A 23,375-nucleotide genomic window follows, 5' to 3' on the forward strand; every position below is an offset into this window, starting at 1 on the left:
CCCTGCACTGAGATAGCCTTTGTGAATTACATATGTGGGTCCAACAGTGAGGTTACCGATAGGACTTACTAAGAAGAGGAAAGCACCTCGTTGTGAGGGTGTTCATCTAATGTGAGTTAAAATGCACCAATATTGTATTTAAAATACACTTCTGATATTTGTAGTAAAAATTATGGAATCAGAAATAAAATGACCCTGAACACCATGTTCATGGCCAGATTAAATAAAACCAGATACCGAATAAAAGCTCCACTGTGAATTGACAATAGGAGTTTGTGAAAATGAGCACCTTTACAGTGGACACAAAAGCATCCTGACTAACCAAACACAACATGAGCATCAAGCCCTCAATAGTGTGCAGACATCACAATAATTGCTCTCATTGCTTGACCACTTCTGTTGGGCAGCCATACAGCATTAGAAACATAATACTAGCCCCTAAAGTCACAGGATCAGGCTTGTTCAACTTTTCAATGCTCTGAGGGGTGGGGGGCTGGTATTAAAGAGTCATTTCAGAAGACCCCATTGATTGTAGATCCAGATGAAGCATTGCTGAATTTGTGATTTAACTATTGTGCATTTACTGACAAGATAATATATTTATTGTAGGTCTGTCTTGGTAAAAATAAGTTATCCCCTATCTACTGGAAATGGGATAACTGTTAAATCAGTAGGGGTCCAAATACTTGGATGGTCACCGACCAAGAGAAAGCTACCTCTACATTCAAACTCCATGAGATTGCTGGAGATAGCCATGCAGCACGCTAAAGTTGACTATCTTCGGCAGGCCCATAGACTTTGAATGAGTGTGCAAGAACATGCAAATTGAATACACAGGACCCCCATTGCCATATTTGGTGGCTATCCCAAAGGTTGGACCACTACCAATTTACCCCTGGCTCTATGGATTAACTGATAATTTTATGATCTTACATTGGTGTACTGTCTCTGAAATTGATTCCACTTTGACTTGTTAATTAGACACAAATCTTATTTTATGAATGGCCGCAGTGTTGGATTTTCTGTATATCCCAGCAGTCGAATCCCACTGATCTAACAGCTATCCCCTAATCAGTGGAAATGGAATAGCTTCTTGTTACCAGAATATCCCTTTGATATATTTTTGTAGTGATCAGTACTTTGTTTTCAGATACAGAGATCCCAACATTGTGCAAAAGTATAAATTAACATTCAGACTTCATGCATCCACCACTAGGGTGATCAGTTGAGCTTACTGCATGTTGTTTTTACATTGAACTCAAACAGTGCACAATAAGTACTTATCTCCCCCTAGTGGCAGGTGCAGGCAACTGGAATTTCTAGCATTGAAATATTGGCTATTTCAGAGATAAAGAGATAAAAATGTAATTGGTACAGAAATTTGGAGTTATCTGGATGAAAATATATCCTACCAAACATTCCATTTAATGTCAGAACTTTAATTTTCTATGCAATTTAATTGATTCACCCATCTCTTCTGGAAAAACAATAGCAGTGTAAAAAGCAGTATTTAGATCCTTATGGTCTTTTGAAAGATCTGTGGCCTTATGTGACCTTTGCCATTTCAAATGTTTATGGACCACCATACTACATAAAATCAATACAACCTGCTTTATAGAAGTCATAGAGTCATTGAGAGTTTACCCAACGGTGGTACCCTTTAGACTGGAAATATACAGCCATTATGACTAGTAATAAAAATGGAAATGAACTAATTCATTAATATCACTATAAAATATAACCCTTCCTATGTTTAAATGACTTACCTATTGGCAATGTAGACATTTTACAGCTGTAACATAACTTTTTAATAGCTAGTCGTTTGGGCTCTTGCGGCAATTTGTAAGAATTAGATATTTAATGAGGAATATATATCGGACAGTTTAGCATGTTTAGCATGTTATAGGGTTTACATATGAAACATACAAAAAATTGGTAGATGTCTGGGTTTATAAAGTATGGTCTATCTGTAGTAAAAACCAACCTGCAGGCAATCATTTTCCATCACCATCACCCATAAGGGTTACTTAGCAGAGGTTTTGGAGAGTCTAGTTATTTCCAATATTAATGAACAGCACTGCCAAGGCAGTATGCAAGAGTCATGGCTTCTGCAGCTCTGTTCCATTCACAACTATAACAACCGTATCTGGATTTCTGGTATGGAAGATTTGGTGGAAGAAGAAAGGTTGATAAGTTGGCAATTTCTAAGCAATACTTTATCAGTGTTTATATACACATTAGCATGTTGGTCTACCAGGAATTTAAGATCCAGAAGCTGCCATGTTGTCTGATATTGCCAGTCCTATGATGTGGGACAGGAGCCATGACATATAGGCAGTAAGACCACTCACAAGAAAGAGAAACCAGTGTGGTGGAAAGGTCAGAGACCAAAAAACAGTCTTGAGATTTTGCTTCCTGGAGCAAAGAGCCACCAGAATAATGGACTAGTTTGGTCAGTAGCTGAAAATGGTGCTACTATAACATGCAGTCTGAGATCAATGAAGTTGTTTCCTCTAGAACTGTAGACTATGGACATCAGGATAGACTGCATGCTATATTAGTACCCATTTTGCATCCTTTCACTTTGATTTTAGACATTAAAATTGAGCGTTTATAATGGATCAATATGACTAGAGTAGGAGTACTGTAGATCCTGACCAGAACATAAACCAACAAGCAGAAAGTATCCTATTGAGCAAATGAGCAGAGGCCCAAGTATCTGTACATATAAAATGAGCTCAATAACACAGTGGGTTGTCTTAATGTAGTTTAATGTTTTTTTGAGGTTTTCAGAATTGGAAATAAATGAGATAGATCAACAAGGACAAATATTTTTCTTGACATATGGTCAGTGTTCCTGATGCAGGGTACTACATTAGCATCAGTAGCCTAGTCTAAAAATATTGTTTTCAGAAAGGAGTAGATTGGCACGCGTCTGGCTTCTCTATCCCCTGTAAATCAGCGAAAATAACTGTTGTGATTCATGCAAAAGATAGCTTCACACAGTACCTATTCAAATGAATGCTTTGTTTATTTGGAACTTTTCTTCACACTGGCTCTTTGTTCTGGATTACAGATTGAGCTCCTAGTAAAGAACCTCCCTGCAATATGCACATGCTCAACTGAAGTCTATGGAGAGGTGTTGACCTGCTGGGACAACCTTTTTACTTGTATAATTAGCATAGATCCATCTTTAAAAATGCTATTGCATTGCAGAAAAATACTTATGAGATCCATGGATAAATTTACAGATGGGATTAAAATCAATTGCTCTTGCTAGCAGATGCTTGTCTAAAAGATGGTTTCTATAACATTAGGGTTGTAGTAGCCTTAAAACAGGCAAGGATTAAAATAATGGAGCTCACAGCCTGACTTTTATGCATTGAAATGACCTCCAAATTCTTACATAGAGTATAACTTTTTAATTGCCGGATGGAAGGCTCACTCAACGTTTTCGAAACAAATCTGCTGTGCAGGAAAGTGACTCATACGGGAAAGTCTTGAATTTTAGCATAGTAAGAAACATTAAATGGGATATTATGGTCTGCTCTCCTGAATGTAAAAATACAATTTCTCTAATGAGATCTCAGGTGTTTCAGCAGACATGAAAAATGTAAGTTCTCTGCTCAGAGTTGGGGATGAATCTGTTCACAAATCTCATTCTTCCGACAAAAAATGTGTGACTTTGAATAAAGACATCCAGATGTACAAAATTATGATTGAATGACTAAAATGAAGAGACAACACAGAAGCTTATATTAGGAGACAAATTATACATTAGATCAGCGCTAAAAAGCAGCTAACTTACGAAGACTATGGTCTGGCTTGGCTGGCTATAATTATGTCTAAGGTATATTTTAGAGCGGTCCTCCCATATTCCTGATACTATAAAACATGAATATAATTCCAGCTGATAGGGAATATACACATTCCATACACATACATATTCAGTGGCTGTCAGACAAACGATTGGTCAGCCAACAACTATCTCTCCCGATTCCCTCCCAGATCCCTCATATACAAACACAATTGCTTCAGCCGAACGTGTATGTGTTATCAATGGGGAGAAAGCTGATGTCCCTTCTGGCGGTGGCTTATCTCCTGGGAGAACTAATGGATCAGGTGAAAACATTCATTTTGCCCAATATTTCTCTCTCCTGACATCATCAGTCAGATGAGAGATGTGAGCTCCCCATATACATTAGACTGTCAACTGAACCCGGCGTTCTCAGCAGGTTCAGCCGACAATACAGTAGTGTGTATGGGTGCCTTAATCCATGGCTCATGGTGGCATGATAAGAAGCAGATCAACTTGTAACTAGGCCCATATGCTTTGCAGCCAAAGGCTAAGTTCACACAGCATAATTTTGAAGCTAAGAAATACAAAGCTGACGTGTAGCTTATTTTAAGAGAAATCAGCTTTTTTTAATCTAACAACTTTTTGTGTATTAGGCTTTTTCAGCCTGCAAAATACATACCAAATTGCAATTCGGGTGTATGCTGGCAAAATCAACTTCTAAAACACTTCATGACATGACACCACTTCTTGAAGCTTTTTGGGAAGAAAAAGCTGTATAAAATGTATGACTGCGTGAACTACGGTGTGTGTTTCCCATTAAAAACAATGGAAAGCTGCTTTCAAGCATTTTTGAAGAGTATAATGGCATAAAATTTTTACCGTGTGAATATAGTTATACAATCCACTTGTAGACGATAGATTTAAAAATGAGCATTGGCTATAAGGGCACATAATGGCCTCATTAAATGATTGAGTTAGTAATACATTCATAATTCTTTCACTTAATAAATAGCAAGATAATAAACCAAAAAAAGGGGAATTTATAAAGTAAAATAACTTAAATAAAGTGGACTACATGGGAGGAAATGCTCAAAACCCCCAAACACTGTGGCATGTTTATAACCGTGGGAGCAATTCCTCCGCATGTGATCTGTTGCTAACGGCAATCCCCAGCAAAAATGCATATAATGGAGGATGTCGGCAGCGGACCACATGCACCAAAATGGCATCCTACACAAGATGGGATAATGTGTGGATGCAAATATAAAAATACATAAATCACTGCGAAAGATGCACCCCAATGATATGCAACTGACAACACTGACTAACCCCTAAGGCTGATGTTAAGAACTGAGACTTTTGCCAATGTATCCAGTCAGCAACACATCGGAGCCCTTTTGCACCACTGTCAAGGTATCTCAGTGTGGCATGGGTCCTACCACTAAACTACCTATAGTGTGTGAACTTGGTCTGAAAGGTGCTAAGATACAACTTACAGCCAAGCTCCCACATACCTCCATAGTGAAATCACTCATGTAGTGGGAGAGATGATAAAGCTGTAAGCCCCACCTATAACAGGTCATGTGACACAGGCTACCAGGTGCACTAGGATGTTACCAGCAGTACACAATGGCACATTCTAAACATATCGAGAAAAATAACTGAAATAAAGTGGCCTAAATGGGGGGAAATGCTCAAAAACGCCAAACACTGTGGCGTGTTTATAACCGGGGGAGCAATTCCTCCGCATGTGATCCGTTGCTAACGGCAATCCCCAGCAAAAATGCATACAATGGAGGATGTCGGCACCACAATGGCATCCTACACAAAATGGGTTAATGTGTGGATGCAAATGCACCTCTCAGACCGTGTTCACACTCCGTAGGTAGTTTAGTGGTAGGAACCCATGCCACCCTGAGATACCATCATGGTGGTGCAAAGGACTCCGATGTGTTCCTGACAGGAATACATTGGCGAAAGTTTCAGTTCTTAACATCAGCTTGAGGGATTGGCCAGTGTTGTCAGTTGCATATCATTGTGGTGCACGTTTTCCAGTAATTTATGAATTTATAAAGTACATAAAAATATAATTTCAGAAACAATTCACAATATATCCATCACAATAGCTATTCATCTTTAGATGGAGGTAAATGGACCCATTATAACTGGACAATAATGAAATTTAGATAATGATGAGATATTCCTGAAATTTGTTTTCTCTATTATGCTTCAAAAACACGTAAAGACTGAAAATAGACAGCGAAAGCATTTTCTAGGGGTTGACCCAAATATGCCTATCAGGAAGAAGACGCTCAAACTGATCACATGAGATGATGGCTTCCAAAGCTTTAATGTAAACTGCAGCAAAACAAGGGAAAATCAATAGCTGTGTAAAGATTCCATAGAAGAAAAGAAGGAAATGAGACAGAACAATGAATGGGATAAATGCTCTCTCATACAAATGGAACCCAATATCACTAACATCCATTTCATTCCTCCAGCAGTCTTTCCATGTAATACAGTATCTGCAAATCTGGAGGTTCTCAGAACATTCCTGGCTTCATGCCCTATCTGGTAATGCCTCTGCCTGAGATTCCATGTTAAGGGATGTTTGCACAAGAAATGTTGTACTCTTGATACCTGTTTTTTATATATATTTTTATATTTCTTCTTACATAACCAGATGGTTACACGTCTGCTTTTCTACATACATTAGTGATATCTATGTCAGTCTGCCAGTACAATGCAAGCTGTCAGAGTAGTATCTCATTTATTATGTGCCTGGATCATCGAATTACTTTCTATTTGCTACCACAAGCTTATGGAGTCAATAGGATTTCACTTTGCATTGACAATCTGCATGACTCTTCCATGCAGGGAGGGAAAAGATATTAAATAAGGGAGTGTACATGATCATTAATATAGCAAAAAATACGGGTTACGATATAAAAGGGATGCTATACGGAATATGTTATTGGATATAAATATGAATCGCTTTAGATGTTCAGCAAAGCAGACTACATTGGTGAATTTACTGAAGCAATAGCAAGGTGCTTTGCTGACAGCATAAATGGCTAATGCTGAATTAAAGGGGTTCTCTAGTTTGGTGTTTGGAAATAAAAGAGACCTCAGACGTCAACTGATTTTAGGAGAAGTTGTATTGCCATGAAGCGGAACTTCAAGAAAAAAAAAGATTGCAAAGTAAACATTAAAGAGAACTTGTGTTAAACATACAGTTATAGAGCAGGAGGAGCTGATTATCTCTCTATATACATACACTGAACAAAAATATAAACGCAACACTTTTGGTTTTGCTCCCATTTTGCATGAGCTGAACTCAAAGATCTGAAACATTTTATACATAGACAAAAGATCCATTACTCTCAAATATTGTTCCCAAATCTGTCTAAATCTGCGTTAGTGAGCACTTCTCCTTTGCCGAGATAATCCATCCCACCTCACAGGTGTGGTATATCAAGGTGCTGATTAGACAGCATGAATATTGCATAGGTGTGCCTTAGACTGCCCACAATAAAAGGCCACTCTGAAATGTGCACAGTATTATTATTTTTTTTAGGTGGGGGGGGGGGGGGGGTCAGCAAACCAGTCAGTATCTGGTGTGGCCACCATTTGCCTCTCGCAGTGCAACATATCTCCATTGCATAGAGTTGATCAGGTTGTTGATTGTGGCCTGTGGAATGTTGGTCCACTCCTCTTCAATAGCTGTGCGAAATTGCAGAATATTGGCAGGAACTGGAACATGTTGTCGTATACGCTGATCCAGAGCATCCCAAACATGCTCACTGGGTGACATGTCCGGTGAGTATGCTGGCCATGCAAGAACTGGGATGTTTTCAGCTTCCAGGAATTGTGTACAGATCCTTGCAATATGGGGCCGTGCATTATCATGCTGCAACATGAGGTGATGGTCGTGGATGAGTAGCACAACAATGGGCCTCAGGATATCGCCACGGTATCTCACCTGCCCATACCATAACCCCACCGCCACCATAGGCCACTTGATCCACAACAATGACATCAGCAAACCGCTCACCCACACAATGCCACACGCTGTCTGCCATCTTCCCTGAACAGTGAAAACCGGGACTCATCTATGAACAGAACGCCTCTCCAGTGTGCCAATCACCATCGAATGTGAGCATTTACCCACTCAAGTCAGTTACGACGACAAACTGCAGTCAGGTCCAGACCCTGATGAGGACAATGAGCATGCAGATGAGCTTCCCTGAGACGGTTTCTGACAGTTTGCGCAGAAATTCTTTGGTTATGCAAACCGATTGTTGCTGCAGCTGTCCAGGTGGCTGGTCTCAGATGATCATGGAGGTGAACATGCTGGATGTGGAGGTCCAGGGCTGGTGTGGTTACACGTGGTCTGTGGTTGTGAGGCTGGTTGGATGTACTGCCAAATTCTCTGAAACGCCTTTGGTTTATGTTACAGTCTGTGCAATATTCATGCTGTCTAATCAGCACCTTGATATGCCACACCTGTGAGATGAAATAGATTATCTCGGCAAAGGATAAGTGCTCAGTAACACAGATTTTAGAACAATATTTGAGAATAATGGGTCTTTTGTGTATGTAGAAAATGTTTCAGATCTTTGAGTTCAGCTCATGCAAAATGGGAGCAAAACTAAAAGTGTTGCCTTTATATTTTTGTTTAGTGTATATATATATATATATATATATATATATATATATATATATACAGTACAGACCAAAAGTTTGGACACACCTTCTCATTCAAAGAGTTTTCTTTATTTTCATGACTATGAAAATTGTAGATTCACACTGAAGGCATCAAAACTATGAATTAACACATGTGGAATTATATACATAACAAACAAGTGTGAAACAACTGAAAATATGTCATATTCTAGGTTCTTCAAAGTAGCCGCCTTTTGCTTTGATTACTGCTTTGCACACTCTTGGCATTCTCTTGATGAGCTTCAAGAGGTAGTCCCCTGAAATGGTTTTCACTTCACAGGTGTGCCCTGTCAGGTTTAATAAGTGGGATTTCTTGCCTTATAAATGGGGTTGGGACCATCAGTTGCGTTGAGGAGAAGTCAGGTGGATACACAGCTGATAGTCCTACTGAATAGACTGTTAGAAATTGTATTATGGCAAGAAAAAAGCAGCTAAGTAAAGCAAAACGAGTGGCCATCATTACTTTAAGAAATGAAGGTCAGTCAGTCAGCTGAAAAATTGGGAAAACTTTGAAAGTAAGGGCTATTTGGCCATGAAGGAGAGTGATGGGGTAATGTGCCAGATGACCTGGCCTCCACAGTCACCGGATCTGAACCTAATGGTTTGGGGTGAGCTGGACCGCAGAGTGAAGGCAAAAGGGCCAACAAGTGCTAAGCATCTCTGGGAACTCCTTCAAGACTGTTGGAAGACTATTTCAGGTGACTACCTCTTGAAGCTCATCAAGAGAATGCCAAGAGTGTGCAAAGCAGTAATCAAAGCAAAAGGTGGCTACTTTGAAGAACCTAGAATATGACATATTTTCAGTTGTTTCACACTTGTTTGTTATGTATATAATTCCACATGTGTTAATTCATAGTTTTGATGCCTTCATAGTCATGAAAATAAAGAAAACTCTTTGAATGAGAAGGTGTGTCCAAACTTTTGGTCTGTACTGTATATATATATTATTGTTTTTTAATTTTTTATGGGAAATGATTCAGCTTAACTTTTACTTATTTACATTTCTGCTGATTCGCAGCTTAGGAGTCCAGTAAGCGGTTTGCACAGTCCAGGTTAGGAGTACAGTGAGCGTCATGCACGCTTATACAGGGAAGGTTGTCAATCACAAACTAGGACTACCTAATGCACTCCTAATCCCAGAATGAGCAGACATTTAAATGGAAAAATTACTAGCGTTATACTGAATATATTCCCACAAAACTGCCAATGTCTGCTCAGCATTGCACTGCTTTTTCAATGTGACAATTTCTCTCTGACTCATGGCTGGCATTGTTTTGCTAGAGGTCCTGAAAACCTTAGCATGCTCAAGTATAGCAAAAGAGTACAGGAAGGAGCTGTCTACACCAGGGAATCTCCTTTAGGCTTTCTTCATACACACACAATTTTTTCAGCTTTTCAAAGTAAAAACATAAAAAACCCACACACCATTGTGTTTTTACTAGTGTTCTTGGTTGCTTTTTTATTTTGCCATTTTTCAAATGTTACAGAGAAGCCTATGAAGAAGTCAGACAAAACAACCTGCCTAGAACATGCTGCATTTTTAAAGCAGGCATTTAAAAGTGCTGAAAATATAGTATGCAAAGGAGTCCTGGAGGTAGGAACACATGGACTGCCAGCACATGGTATTATTAGCAAAATTGTGTGGTAAATTAATAAGCTATCTGAAAACCCTGTGCACTGCATGTTGGCGCTGATTCATTCATGTGCGGTTGCCGCTCCATGTGTTCGTAACATTACCATGTTCTAAACAATACTATATGGGCCCTAGCAGAGACCCACGGGAGGTAAACCTCAATATTCAACCGGTCAGAGACCGAAAATCCCTGTAGGGGTACTACTTAACGTAAATTAAAAGATGTATACTTTATTAGATCATTTTTTTTAAATATTGGTTTCTAGCAAACCATGAACCCCACAACACTAAAACTCTCAGGTGAAGCGCTGGTTAACTGCTTGTTTATTCAAATCCCTGCAACCATGTAGCAAGGGGAGCGTGAATAGCTACTTGTTGTATATATTACCATGTTCTAACACAGATTTATTGCTCATTAAAGGGACTCTATCATTGATTGTTTTCTCCCATTTTAACTGTCAATATTAAAATATTCTAATTATTTTTCACAAAAACAGATAGATGGTTTTCTGGATACATTTTTTTTACATCACTCAATATATTCTGCTTCCTGTTGAGGGCCCTTCAACTTCCTCTTTGTTTGGACTTTTTAGCATGGCCAATAGTCTTGTTTGACTTTTTTAGACCATTTACTGAGGTCAAAGAGAGAAAGGGGATGAGTGACTCAATTAGAGCATCACATAATACACTGATGAATACAGTGCTCTTCGTGGTCATCCTAATTCTACCAATCTACTAATATACTAGCGATTAATATCTTTCACATACAGCAGCAGTACAATGGGATCCCTATCTATATAGACAATTTATCTCTCTGTGCTGATTACTAAAGAAGGATGATATTTTGTATTTGATTTTCATTGATATAGTACTGCTGAAATGAAAAAGTTAACAATATTGAGTTTATAAAAAGTCCCTTCAAGAGTTTCAGAACCATGCACCTGTGTGACCTGATCGTAATCAGGATAGATGTTTAGCATATAAAACTGTTCCCATTCTGTGACATCAAGCAGATAGCTTGAATACTGAGAGGCCTCAAAATGTAAAGGAGCCACACTTTTGATTACAATAGATAAGCTTCATGTCACGCTTTGGTGTAGGAGGGAAACACCACACTGAGCATAGGAGTAAAGGGGGAATCAGGAAATCAGGCCTGAAAACTAGGGAAGGAAAATGGACACCTACTAGAGAAAACCCTAACCAAAATCCTGACTGACTACCTGTACGAACAGACCCCAAAGGTAGGTGAGTTTATACACAGGAATACCTAGAGTCCTACCTAACCCTATAGGACCCTAGTACTAATGGCAGGGACGAGACTACCTGTTCCTCCAAAATGAAAGACGAACAGGAGTCTCCTTCAGATCTAATACAAACAATAGGGAAATGCAACACACAGAACTCAGACAAAAAAACAAAAGAGAAAGGAAAGACTTAACTTCAAAGGAGCAATGGAAGCACCAGGAACTCAGCTGAGATTCAACCACAAGCTATCCAAAGGTCCAAACAGAAGCTATAGGCCGCACAGCATTGTGGGAAAAGCAACTATAAATGGAGAAGGTTAAATGACCCTAATAGCCACACCTGGGGAAAGAAGGTGTGGCAAGCACCAGAAACAACACAGACGTCATTTGATCCAAACGGAAAACATGTCAGATCAAACCACGTGTTGCCAGTCTCACCGATCTCCTGCCACCTGTTGCGCGAACATCCATGACGCTTCATTTCTGGAAGCCTGAAACACCCACATGATTTTTTAAACATGATCATAGCTGCCTAACCACTAATGCCACGTGTGAACCTAACTGAAGAAGGATGGAGACTTGCTGCTATTGGAAATGCAATAGAGTAATGTGGAACCCATCTAGACTTATGGATTACTGTTTGGCGAGTTTATGTGTGATTTGAAAATATAAAGGCCGTAATTTTGAGAACTGAAAAAATAATCAATTTGGAAGTAGTTATAAGTAATGTGAGTGTGTTTGTCCACAGAATGCAGCGTAATGTAGCTTCAAAGCAAATGGGAAAGGTCTCAGTTCTCAGCAAAGCTTCATGAAAGAATATATTAAGACTGCATAGGGAAATGAATTAGATACCAGTGCAGGTGTCTTAGACTTTATCTGGCAATATGTGCTTTTCAATTCAATATTCCTGAGTACAGCAATTTTCCTCAATGTTGAATGCCTCTGGCCATTGTGTAAGAGCAGGTTGTGTCTTTGAGATGTGTATACAGGTACTGGAGATATAGCATTTACTAATCAACTGCATTTCATATGTGATTTGCTTTCTTGTCTCTAAGGGCACATTATTTGTATGGAGCTTATAATGTGTCTCTGTAGGGGTAACCTGCTCGGTATTTTTCAGATTGACAAATATTCTTGAGCCTTTTGTAATATATGGATATTGTTATTCTATAATTTTTATAAACAATAGAGTATTTAATGTTCATTTTCATGTAAAACAGCCTACTTAAAAGTGCAATGGATTCCTTGCCATTAGGATATTTTCATATAGAATTCTTTGTCGCGTGGGTTTCAGTGCACATTCCACATGGATTCAGCTCACAGTCTGCTTTCTATTGTATTCAATGAGTAAAGCTGCGCCATAAGTTTTACTATATGCGCCATGTTGCTTCTTTGCCCTGTTTCCACATGGATGGCACAGCAGGTGACCATGCATGCCACGGCCATGATAGCTTGACAAACTACAAAGCCACAGATGATATCCTACAGTTAGTCTTGGATTTCTGCTGCTGATTCTGAGGTTTTTCCAACCCATATTTTGCTGTGTAAATTGAACATAACCTAACCTTTAAGGGTACGACCACAAGGTGCAGTGAGCTGTGGTTAAGAACCATGTAGCCAATTAGGCCGCAGCTTTCTGATACTTATGGTACCTGATGATGACCGCACTGTATAGGCGGTCTGAATTCTTAATGGGCGCACGGCACCATAAATACTGCACGGCACATGTTTAGACCACCAATACAGTGCGGTCTTCATTAGTTAAATATCAGGCAGCTGTGGCCTAATAGGCCACACGATTCTGGACCTCAGCTGGCCATGACCCAATCAGATCATGACCGTGCTGTGTGGTCTTACCCTAAGGGTATCACAAGTAGGTTGGAAGTAACTTTAAAGTCTGTAATGCACTATGTATACCATTCTTTTTGTATTTTCCCCTTATGCTTCTCTATATGAGCTGATAAACAACATAAAATACAAATGTTCAAAGTAATTAAACAAAAGTAAAAAATTCTAAATGTGGTTAAAAATACATGCTGTTTTTATTCATCAAAACAAATGCAAACTAAACTGATTATCCAGGAAATAACATAGGGTAAGCCATTAATGTTTGATTTGTGGAGGTTCTACAATTGATAAGCCTCTTTGCTCCAGTACCCAACACCAACCCAACTTTGGGCCTGCCTGGTACTGCAGATCAGTCCATTCAAATGAATGGGGCTAAGCATGGGGCTAATCATGGTTGAGTTGCAGTACCAGATAACACACACTCATATGGACGGTGCGGTGGCAGGTACATTACTTTGTTCTACTGATCGGTGGTCATCTAGGAGGTCCTCAAAGTTATAGTCTAGAAAACCATTTTAAACCAGATGTTCCTAATCTTTTGTCAGTGATACCATTTTACTACATATATTGGACTTTCGTCTGTGATACATTAAAAACACCCTTTTTCAGTTGTTAAGGCCCTTTTATACCAGAGAAGGGGCAATTATTAAAGAGGAGTGTTTGTATGCATGCTCATTCCCAAAAATTGCCTCGTCGAAATTCCCAATTGCCACCAATCACCGACAGACAAGCAAAATGCTTGTTGGCCATCACATTTTTTATGTGGCAGATAAGATCATCATTTTCTGGCAGAAGACAGAGACAGGGACCTGCTGCTGTAAAAAAATCTGTATGGGACAAGCAATCATAGTAGTGATCATTTGTCCTTATACAGAGGAGATTGCTGAGTGTAAGTGCAACCATCATCTCCTCTCAATGAGCAGGCAGCGATCAGCAATGGTTTATCTCCAATCATTGCCTACGTATTGGCAGGTTTAAAGGGCCAGTATTTGGATAATGAGCCTATAACATGTGGTCTTGATGCTGGATCCTGCAATGATCAATGTTTTATTTATTTTTTAAGGAAATGGCCACTAAGGGTCTTTTTATATAGGCAGAAAATTGTCCATCATAATTGTAAAACAATGATATAGCTGAATGGTGGTCTTTAAAGGGTTTCTGTCACCAGATTTAACCCTATTAAGCTAGGTGACATTAGCGATGTGCTAATGTCAGCTAAGCCTAACTAGCCTATTCCTACTTTTATCTGTTCCTCCGTTACGCCAGAAATCAAACTTTTATAATATGCTAATTAGCCTCTTGGAACAGGGGGGCCTTGTTCCTGCTCCTAGGGGCTCCATTCTCCCACCTTTGTTGCCTCCCTCCAAGTCCTGATTGACAGGGCCAGGCAGCGCTCGCATCTGTCTGCCAGCCCTCTGCTCTGGTGAATTCCGGCGCCGTTCAGTATTCGGCGCAGGCACGGTGAGGAAGCTGGCAGCCTGCGAGCGTCTTTCCCTCGCCCGCGCCGAATGTTGAACGGCGCGAGATTTCACCAGAGCACAGGGCTGGCATGAAGGGCTTTCTCTGGATGAAAGAAGAGAGTCCCACTTGGGGAGCCAACAAAGGTGTTGTCTATGGGGGGCTAACTACTGTAATACTATATGTAAGTAATTGTAAACAGTGGATCCTAATAAACAAATGACCTTAGAATTCATATGCATGTGTCTGAGAATAAAAAAAGGAAAGATTACAGTGAAACTCTGAATAAGGACTGTAAAGGACCTCACTGCACAGAACATGTCTGCAGAATGTGTTAGCGCTATATAATTAACAAGACATACGTTACATTTTATTTTTTGTACCAATGGTGACAAAATCTATAAAATGTTCCACTTGCATGTACAGGTGAAACTCCAAAAATTTGAATATTGTGCAAAAGTCCATTTATTTCAGTAATGCAAATTAAAAGGAATTGCATTAATGCAGCTTACAATTAGTATTTTGTGAAAAGGTTCAATATTCTAGGCTCAAAGTGTCACACTCTAGTCAGCTAATTAATCCATACCCCCTGAGCAAAAGGTACCTCAAAATTGTGACTTTGGGGTTTCATAAGCTGTAAGCCATAATCAAACAAATAAAGGCCTGAAATATCTCGCTTTGCATGTAATGAGTCTATCTCATATTAGTTTCACCTTTTAAGTTGCATTACTGAAATAAATGAACTTTGCACGATATTCGAATTTTTCGAGTTTCACCTGTATACAACCCATTCTAGTAGTGTAAAATTCTGTATGGAGATAATGACTCACAAAGTAAGACCCAGTTGTCTCTATTTTGTTAAATATTTTAACATGTTGCCCCCACTTTAGTGAATAAAATATGCTCTGCCAACAACATTGTGTCACCTGGAGGCGGCTACAAATTTCACTTGTTCGGGATCATTAGTCAGGTCACCACAGCAAATCTAATCCTCCAGCCCTTCCAGCAGACAATCTTTGAGGATATCCTGGTGGATCACAGATCAATCAATCATATATTAATAAATAACGAGTGGATGTGTGCACAGATTGGTATAGCGTTACTGTAGTCATTGCTGCATTGCAGCACTGTGTCAGCAGAGCTGGGAGGTTGCAACTCTATCTCTACCAGAGGCAGCAGCATAGTAACAGGCAACATGTGGCTTTTGCTCATTTAAGAGCGTAACCAGCCTACAGAGCTTCTCGCCTTGCCAAACTCAAAGAAACATTTTAAAAAATAACGTATATTAACTTCTTCATGGCGGTGAAACCAAGAGTAGCATTTTATTATATCTTGATACAATAAGGCTGAAAATGGGCAAATATGCTAGATCCATGTGATTTCTGCATCTGTATGTCTGTTTCACAAAAGGTAGAACATGTCTTATGCTTGACCTCAAAATGTGAACAATGGACCCATTGAAGTCAATGGGTTCGCAAAAAAAAATAAAAAACGGATGCAACACGGACGTCACACAGACTGCATCCGTATTTTGAGGATCTGAGATTTGCGGACTGCAAAACGATAGTGTGAATACACCCAATTTCTTTCCCTTCTCTTTGGAGCCACTAATGTATATGCAGTAAAACCTGACACAAAACTTCTATTTGTGTTTCTAAGGCCTCTTTCACACTTGCGTTGTCCGGATCCGTCGTGTACTCCATTTGCCGGAGGTGCCCGTAACAACGCAAGTGAACTGAAAGCATTTGAAGACGGATCCGTCTTCAAAATGCGTTCAGTGTTACTATGGCAGCCAGGACACTATTAAAGTCCTGGTTGCCATAGTAGTAGTGGGGAGCAGTATACTTACCGTCCGTGCGGCTCCTGGGGGCGCTCCAGAATGACGTCAGAGCGCCCCATGCGCATGGATGACGTGATCCATGCAATCACGTCATCCATGCGCATGGGGCGCCCTAACGTCACTCTGAAGCGCCCCGGGAGCCGCACGGACGGTAAGTATACTGCTCCCCACTACACTTTACCATGGCAAACAGGACTTTAGTGTCCTGGCAGCCATGGTAACCATTCAGAAAAAGCTAAACGTCGGATCCGGTAATGCGCCGAAACGACGTTTAGCTTAAGGCCGGATCCGGATTAATGCCTTTCAATGGGCATTAATTCCGGATCCGGCCTTGCGGCAAGTGTTCAGGATCTTTGGCCGGAGCAAAAAGCGCAGCATGCTGCGGTATTATCTCCGGCCAAAAAACGTTCCGGTCCGGAACTGAAGACATCCTGATGCATCCTGAACGGATTTCTCTCCATTCAGAATGCATTAGGATAAGACTGATCAGGATTCTTCCGGCATAGAGCCCCGACGACGGAACTCTATGCCGGAACGCAACAACGCAAGTGTGAAAGAGCCCTAAGGCTCAGTTCAGACCTGAGCGTTCTGAAAGGAGCGCTCTGTATGCGCGATTGTACGGGCGTTTACAATCGCGCATACAGAGACAAGCGTACACACAGTGTCGCGCGTTCCCGAAAGTCTATGTACGGGAACGCGCGACAAGCGCCCAAAAAAACGCTCCTGTACTTGTTTGAGCGTCGGGCGTTTTACAGCGTGATCGTACGCGCTGTAAAACGCCCAGGTGAGAACCATTCCCATAGGGAAGCATTGGTTTCTCCTTGTTGAGCGTTTTACAGCGCGTAGGAACGTGCTGTAAAACGCTCAGGTCTGAACTGAGCCTAACACTCCTTTAGACAGTCTTTTTTTTCCTGTGTTTTAAAACGTATGAAAAAAGCAAGTTTTCAAACATACAACATTTTTTTAAGTGTATTTGCTATTTTCATAGCATTTTTAAGGGATTTTTTTTGAAAAATGCAACTTTTTATTTTCAGTTACAAATCATGTGGTTCCATAATGATTCCTCTTTGAATGACTTTTAATTGTAATGTAAAAAATGATACAAAACACCACAAAAATGCAGTTTAACACAATGGCCCAAATTTACTATTGTGTCTGTATCTAAAACCTGATGCAATTTGGGGCATTTAGGTTTCTTATACTTTTTTTCATGACATACTCCTCAAGGGGGTGGGTCTTATCAGAAAGAGGGTGGAGCATCTCTGGAAATCAGGGCTGGGCCTAAGCGGCTATGAATTTGTATAGCGGCTATGCTTGGTATCACAGCTCAGTCCCATTCACTTTAATGGGGCGGAGCTGCACATAGGCCATGTGACAAATGAACATGAGGTCACATGGCCTACACTAAGCTGAGAGAAGGCCGTGGCGCTACTGAAAGCGTCGGTGTATTCTCAAACAGCTGATCAGCGGTGGTCCTGAGTGTCACCCCCCCACCGATCAGATACTGATAACCTATCCATAAATTAGGTCATCACTATAAAGGTGTCGTAAATTGAAAATAAAAGGTGTTTATGTTGTTAAATGCACCCGAGATTGTAAGATCTTTTTTTGTCTAAGGCCCCTTTCACAAGGGCGAGTTTTCCGTGCGGGTGCAATGCGTGAGGTGAACACATTGCACCCGCAGTGAATCCGGACCCATTCATTTCTATGGGGCTGTGCACATGGTGATTTTCACGCATCACTTGTGCGTTGCATGAAAATCGCAGCATGCTCTATATTGTGCGTTTTTCACGTAACGCAGGCCCCATAGAAGTGAATGGGGCTGCGTGAAAATCGCAAGCATCCGCAAGCAAGTGCGGATGCGGTGCGATTTTCACGCATGGTTTCTAGGTGACGATCGGGATGGGGACCCGATCTTTTTTCATTTTTAACCCCTCCATCCCTAATTTACTTAGCATTCTGTATTAAGAAAGCTATTATTTTCCCTTATAACCATGTTATAAGGGAAAATAATAAAATTTACACAACACCGATCCCAAACCCGAACTTCTGTGAAGAAGAACGCATTAAAACACTTTGCACTCGGGCAGAAAAATTGCACATTTTCCCGCGACGCACCCGCATCCTATCCAACGCCCGTGTGAAAGAGGCCTAAGGTAGGCTTTAGGCAAAATGTTACACAATGGTGGCAGATTTGTCAAAACTGCTGTAAAGGAAAACTGGTTTAGTTGCCCATAGCAACCAATCAAATTGATAGTTATGGACAACTAATCCAGTTTTACTTTACACCAGTTTTGATAAATCTTTCCACCCCGCCATAAGATGTCTACTTTGAACACAATGCGCCACAGGACTTTATACTAACAGAATTTTGCACCACTTTTTAGACCACCTTGGAGCTGGTATCATTTTTGACCAGAAGATTCAACAGAACCTAAGACTATGACAAACAAAGGTGCAAAGTAGGACTAGACAGAAAAGATGACTCCCATACAGTGTCTAGCACATCAGAAGTGGGTACGAATTATGACGCATGCACCTAATGTATTCAGCGCACCACAAATTCTGGCACAAATAAAGTGAGATTCTAGGTGCACATTTACTATATCTCCATCATTGTTTGCAGTATGTTTTATACTTTACTGCATGCTTTTGTCTAACATTTGGCTGCACACACACAAAAAAAAAAGACACAAAATCAGTTCCTCATCATTTTCAAATTATGTGATTGATGTCACGAGTTGAAGATTTCATTGTTTACATCCAGAGGCTAAAAGACAAAGACAACTGTAGCCAAGTTCTGATTACATAGCTTTGCTGCAGTATATCTGTGTAGGCAATTATATATAGGGCCAAAAACCAAATGAAAAAGAAGAAAAATACAACAAAAGAGAGCTGCGTCATATCCTTTCTTGATTTCCTGCATGCGCCAGTACAGGGGCAACAGATGCCTACTGTCCTTAAAGGGGTTGTCTAGGATTTAACAAGTTCCTCTCAATGAACTACTACTGTGATGATGAGACATTCTGTAATTCACATTAATTACTGTTTTGGCTCTGTTTAGCCAGTTCCCATGTTGGTCAAATGACCGCGTTTTATTGAAGTTCCTCTGAACCACTGCCACTACTTCATGCATGAGCTGTACTACATAATCCTTCTCACAGGACTGGAGCTTGTGCAATGAGCATCCTCCTTCATCGTATCTCTAGAGTGCACTGGGCTATTGTCTATCTGAGTGCTCCAGAACACTGTAAGGAGGATATTCTCTAAATTACAGAATGTCCTATTTTTGCAGTTGTAGTTCATTGAGAGCAAGTTGTTAAATTCTGGAAATTTCTTTAAGCTGATCATAAAATTGAGATAACGGTCAACTCAGCACTCATTTTGCCCATCTCTCCCAACCCTTCATAGACATGCTAAGTTGAGGTTCATGTTCTTAGAATAGGATGAGCTGCCTCCAGACACCTCTGGTGGCGGCTTATCTACCCAAGAACAAAATGACCAGGCATGTTTAAATCTAACTGTTCAATCCTTCTCATCACTGACATTTGCCATCAGGGAGTTCAGAAGGCCTCTATACACATTAGATGATCAGCTAGTCCAGATGAAATTGGTAGGTTCAAGCAATTTTAATCTAATAATCTAGGAATCTTTGCATTTGGCCACATGGTCAGGTTTCTACATGCCGTTTGGAAGCAAAAACCAGAAGTGAATTAAAAAAGGAGAAGTCATATACTCCCTTTAGACCTTCTTTTCTTTTATGATCCACTTGAGATTTTGGCTTTCAAAACTGCATGCAGAAAACTGATGGAGCGGCCATACCATGAGGATGCCCTAAACGTGGCATATTTTGGTGCTGAAAGTATTCAACTTCACCTGCACAGTGAAAAATGGCCTTTAGGTGGTCATTTTTAGAACCAATTGAAGTCAACGGGGCTGGCTATTCACATGGCTGTTTTTTTTTTATGCCTAGTAAATAGCGGCTATCAAAAAATAGGATTCAAAACAGAAAACGAACATCCAGCTCAATTGAGCTGGATGTTCGTTTTCTGTTTTGGATTTCAAGTTACCCGCATCCAAGTGCGGTTTATCTTCCGTGCTCATAGCAGAGAAGGAGCAGGTGAGAGCCATGTTATCAACTTGTTTCTCTTGACAAGAAATAGAATATATCCTATTTTTGGATGTTGGATACCAAACAGACCCCATGGAAATCAACGGGACTTTTTTTTAGCTGCGACTTAGACAGGACTGCACCCATCTAATAGCCATTAAAAATGAGTACACTAGTGAAATAAAAAAATAATAATAATCACCTCATCTACTTGTACGTGCAGGGACAGTCATTCTTCTTTTGATGCAGAAGGACTTGCACTCCCAGTATGATGATGTTCTCAGGCGCTCCCAGCATGATCACTGGGAGCGCATGGTTAGTTGGGGGCCACTATGGGGGACATTATTACTGCTGGGGTCACCATGGGGGGCATTATGACTGCTGGGGCCACTATGTGGGACATTATGACTGCTGGGGCCACTATGTGGGACATTATTACTGCTGGAGGCCACTATGGGGGAAATTATTACTGCTGGGGCCACTATGGGGGACATCACTACTGCTGGTGGCTTCTATGGGGGACATTATTAATGCTGGGGTCACTATGGAGGAAATTATAACTGCTGGGGAGGCACTATTGGGGACAATATTACTGCTGTGGGGCACTATAGGGGACATACTACTGCTGGAGGCCACTATGGGGGACATTATTACTGCTGGAGGCCACTATTGGGGACATTATTACTGCCGGGGCCACTATGGAGGAGAGTATGACCTCTGAGGGGCACTATGGGGGGCATTATTACTGCTGGAGGCCACTATTGAGGAGAGTATAACTTCTGGGGGCCACTATGGGGGGCATTTTTACTGCTGAAGGCCACTATGTGGGACATTATTGCTGCTAAGGCCACTATGGGGGGCATTATTGCTGCTGGAGGCCACTATGAGGGACATTATTACTGCTGGGGCCACTATGGAGGAGAGTATGACTCTGAGGGCCACTATGGGGGGCATTATTACTGCTGAAGGCCACTATGTGGGACATTATTGCTGCTGAGGACACTATGGGGGACATTATTGCTGCTGGAGGACACTATGAGGGACATTATTACTGCTGGGGCCACTATGGAGGAGAGTATGACTCTGAGGGCCACTATGGGGGGCATTATTACTGCTGGAGGCCACTATGGGGGACACTATTACTGCTGTTTTCCATGGCCATTTTTTCACAGTTGTGTAAATGTAGCCTAATATAGTGTTTATATATATATTAATATATATATATATATATATATATATATATATATATATATATATATATATATATATGTAGTATGAGATGTTATATATAGACTAATGAAGGGAATAAGTAGAATAGTAGATATTTCCTAAAATGCAGCACATTTAACATCACAGTGCATAACATGTTCCAGTAATCAAGGAATTTAGAAAATGCTGCAAACAGCAAATATATTCAGGCTGGGGAAAGTCGAACGTGAGCTATCATATACTCTGCTGGATATTTTTATAATACCCATTCGAACACAATTTTACATGTACAGCTGCATTAGTGGTGTTTCTCAGTTATTAGATAACTGTGAGCCTAATGTGTTAGGAGGTGTTGGGCTAATAGAAAAAACAGCATTGATTCACTTGCCTCTGTCTAGCATGCCGCTACCAGAACCCGAACACAACAACAGAGCAATCCCCTGTAATCACCTCCTGCAAGCTCCAACCATAGGCAAATTGTTAGCGAGCATTAAGTGTGAAAACTATCATAGGATCAATGTCAGGCTGAAAGGGGGCTCAATTTGCAATCCATCCAGACGCCATAATCACTTCCTTTACCAACCTAGAGATTGAGTCATATCAAAATTCACACAGCAGCCACATGGCATTGTCTGAAATTACAATGGAAATAGATGGTGTTCAGATAAAATATGCATATGGTTTATTCCTTGTAAAGCTCAGTGGATTTTCTGTATTGCCAACGGGAATAATTAGTGCTGTGGGCTGAGAAATTAGTGCAAAAAATAACCATTAAAAAGGAGAGAAAGTCAGGAGGAAAGGGAAAGGGGCCAAAATCTGTTTATTTAAATTGCCAGCGTTCGTTCCATCTGTACCTTAAATAATTAGCAGCGTGACAGGCGAGAGTTAATTGTGCATTTCCACATCACATATGTTTTAATAGTCATGTCTATAGTACATGATACATGTGCTCTACGTGGGCAGAACGCAATGATTTTGAGCCATTCTAGGTTTAAGAAACACATTGGATGATATCTGTCACTGTCACTAGCTTACAGACCTGACAAATAAAATAGACAAGGATCAGCCTTGCAGTGAAAAAAGTAAAATAGTTTCACCCTTGTGTTCATGAAAGATGTCAACATGTAGTCATGTCCTCTTATCATTGAACTCCAGAGCTGGAGGGCAACATGGAGATTGGTTTACGAGGTGACAAATGAAGCACAGTGTAGTTATGGGACTAGTCTAGTTATAGGCTGTAGTCAACTAGTTATAGGCTGTGGCCTATTATCTCTTGTACACTTTACTGTCAGTCTACTAATATATATATATATACACTCACCTAAAGAATTATTAGGAACACCTGTTCTATTTCTAATTAATGCAATTATCTAGTCAACCAATCACATGGCAGTTGCTTCAATGCATTTAGGGGTGTGGTCCTGGTCAAGACAATCTCCTGAACTCCAAACTAAATGTCAGAATGGGAAAGAAAGGTGATTTAAGCAATTTTGAGCGTGGCATGGTTG

This window comes from Bufo bufo, chromosome 7 (genome assembly GCF_905171765.1).
Source record: "Bufo bufo chromosome 7, aBufBuf1.1, whole genome shotgun sequence".
NCBI lineage: Eukaryota > Metazoa > Chordata > Amphibia > Anura > Bufonidae > Bufo > Bufo bufo.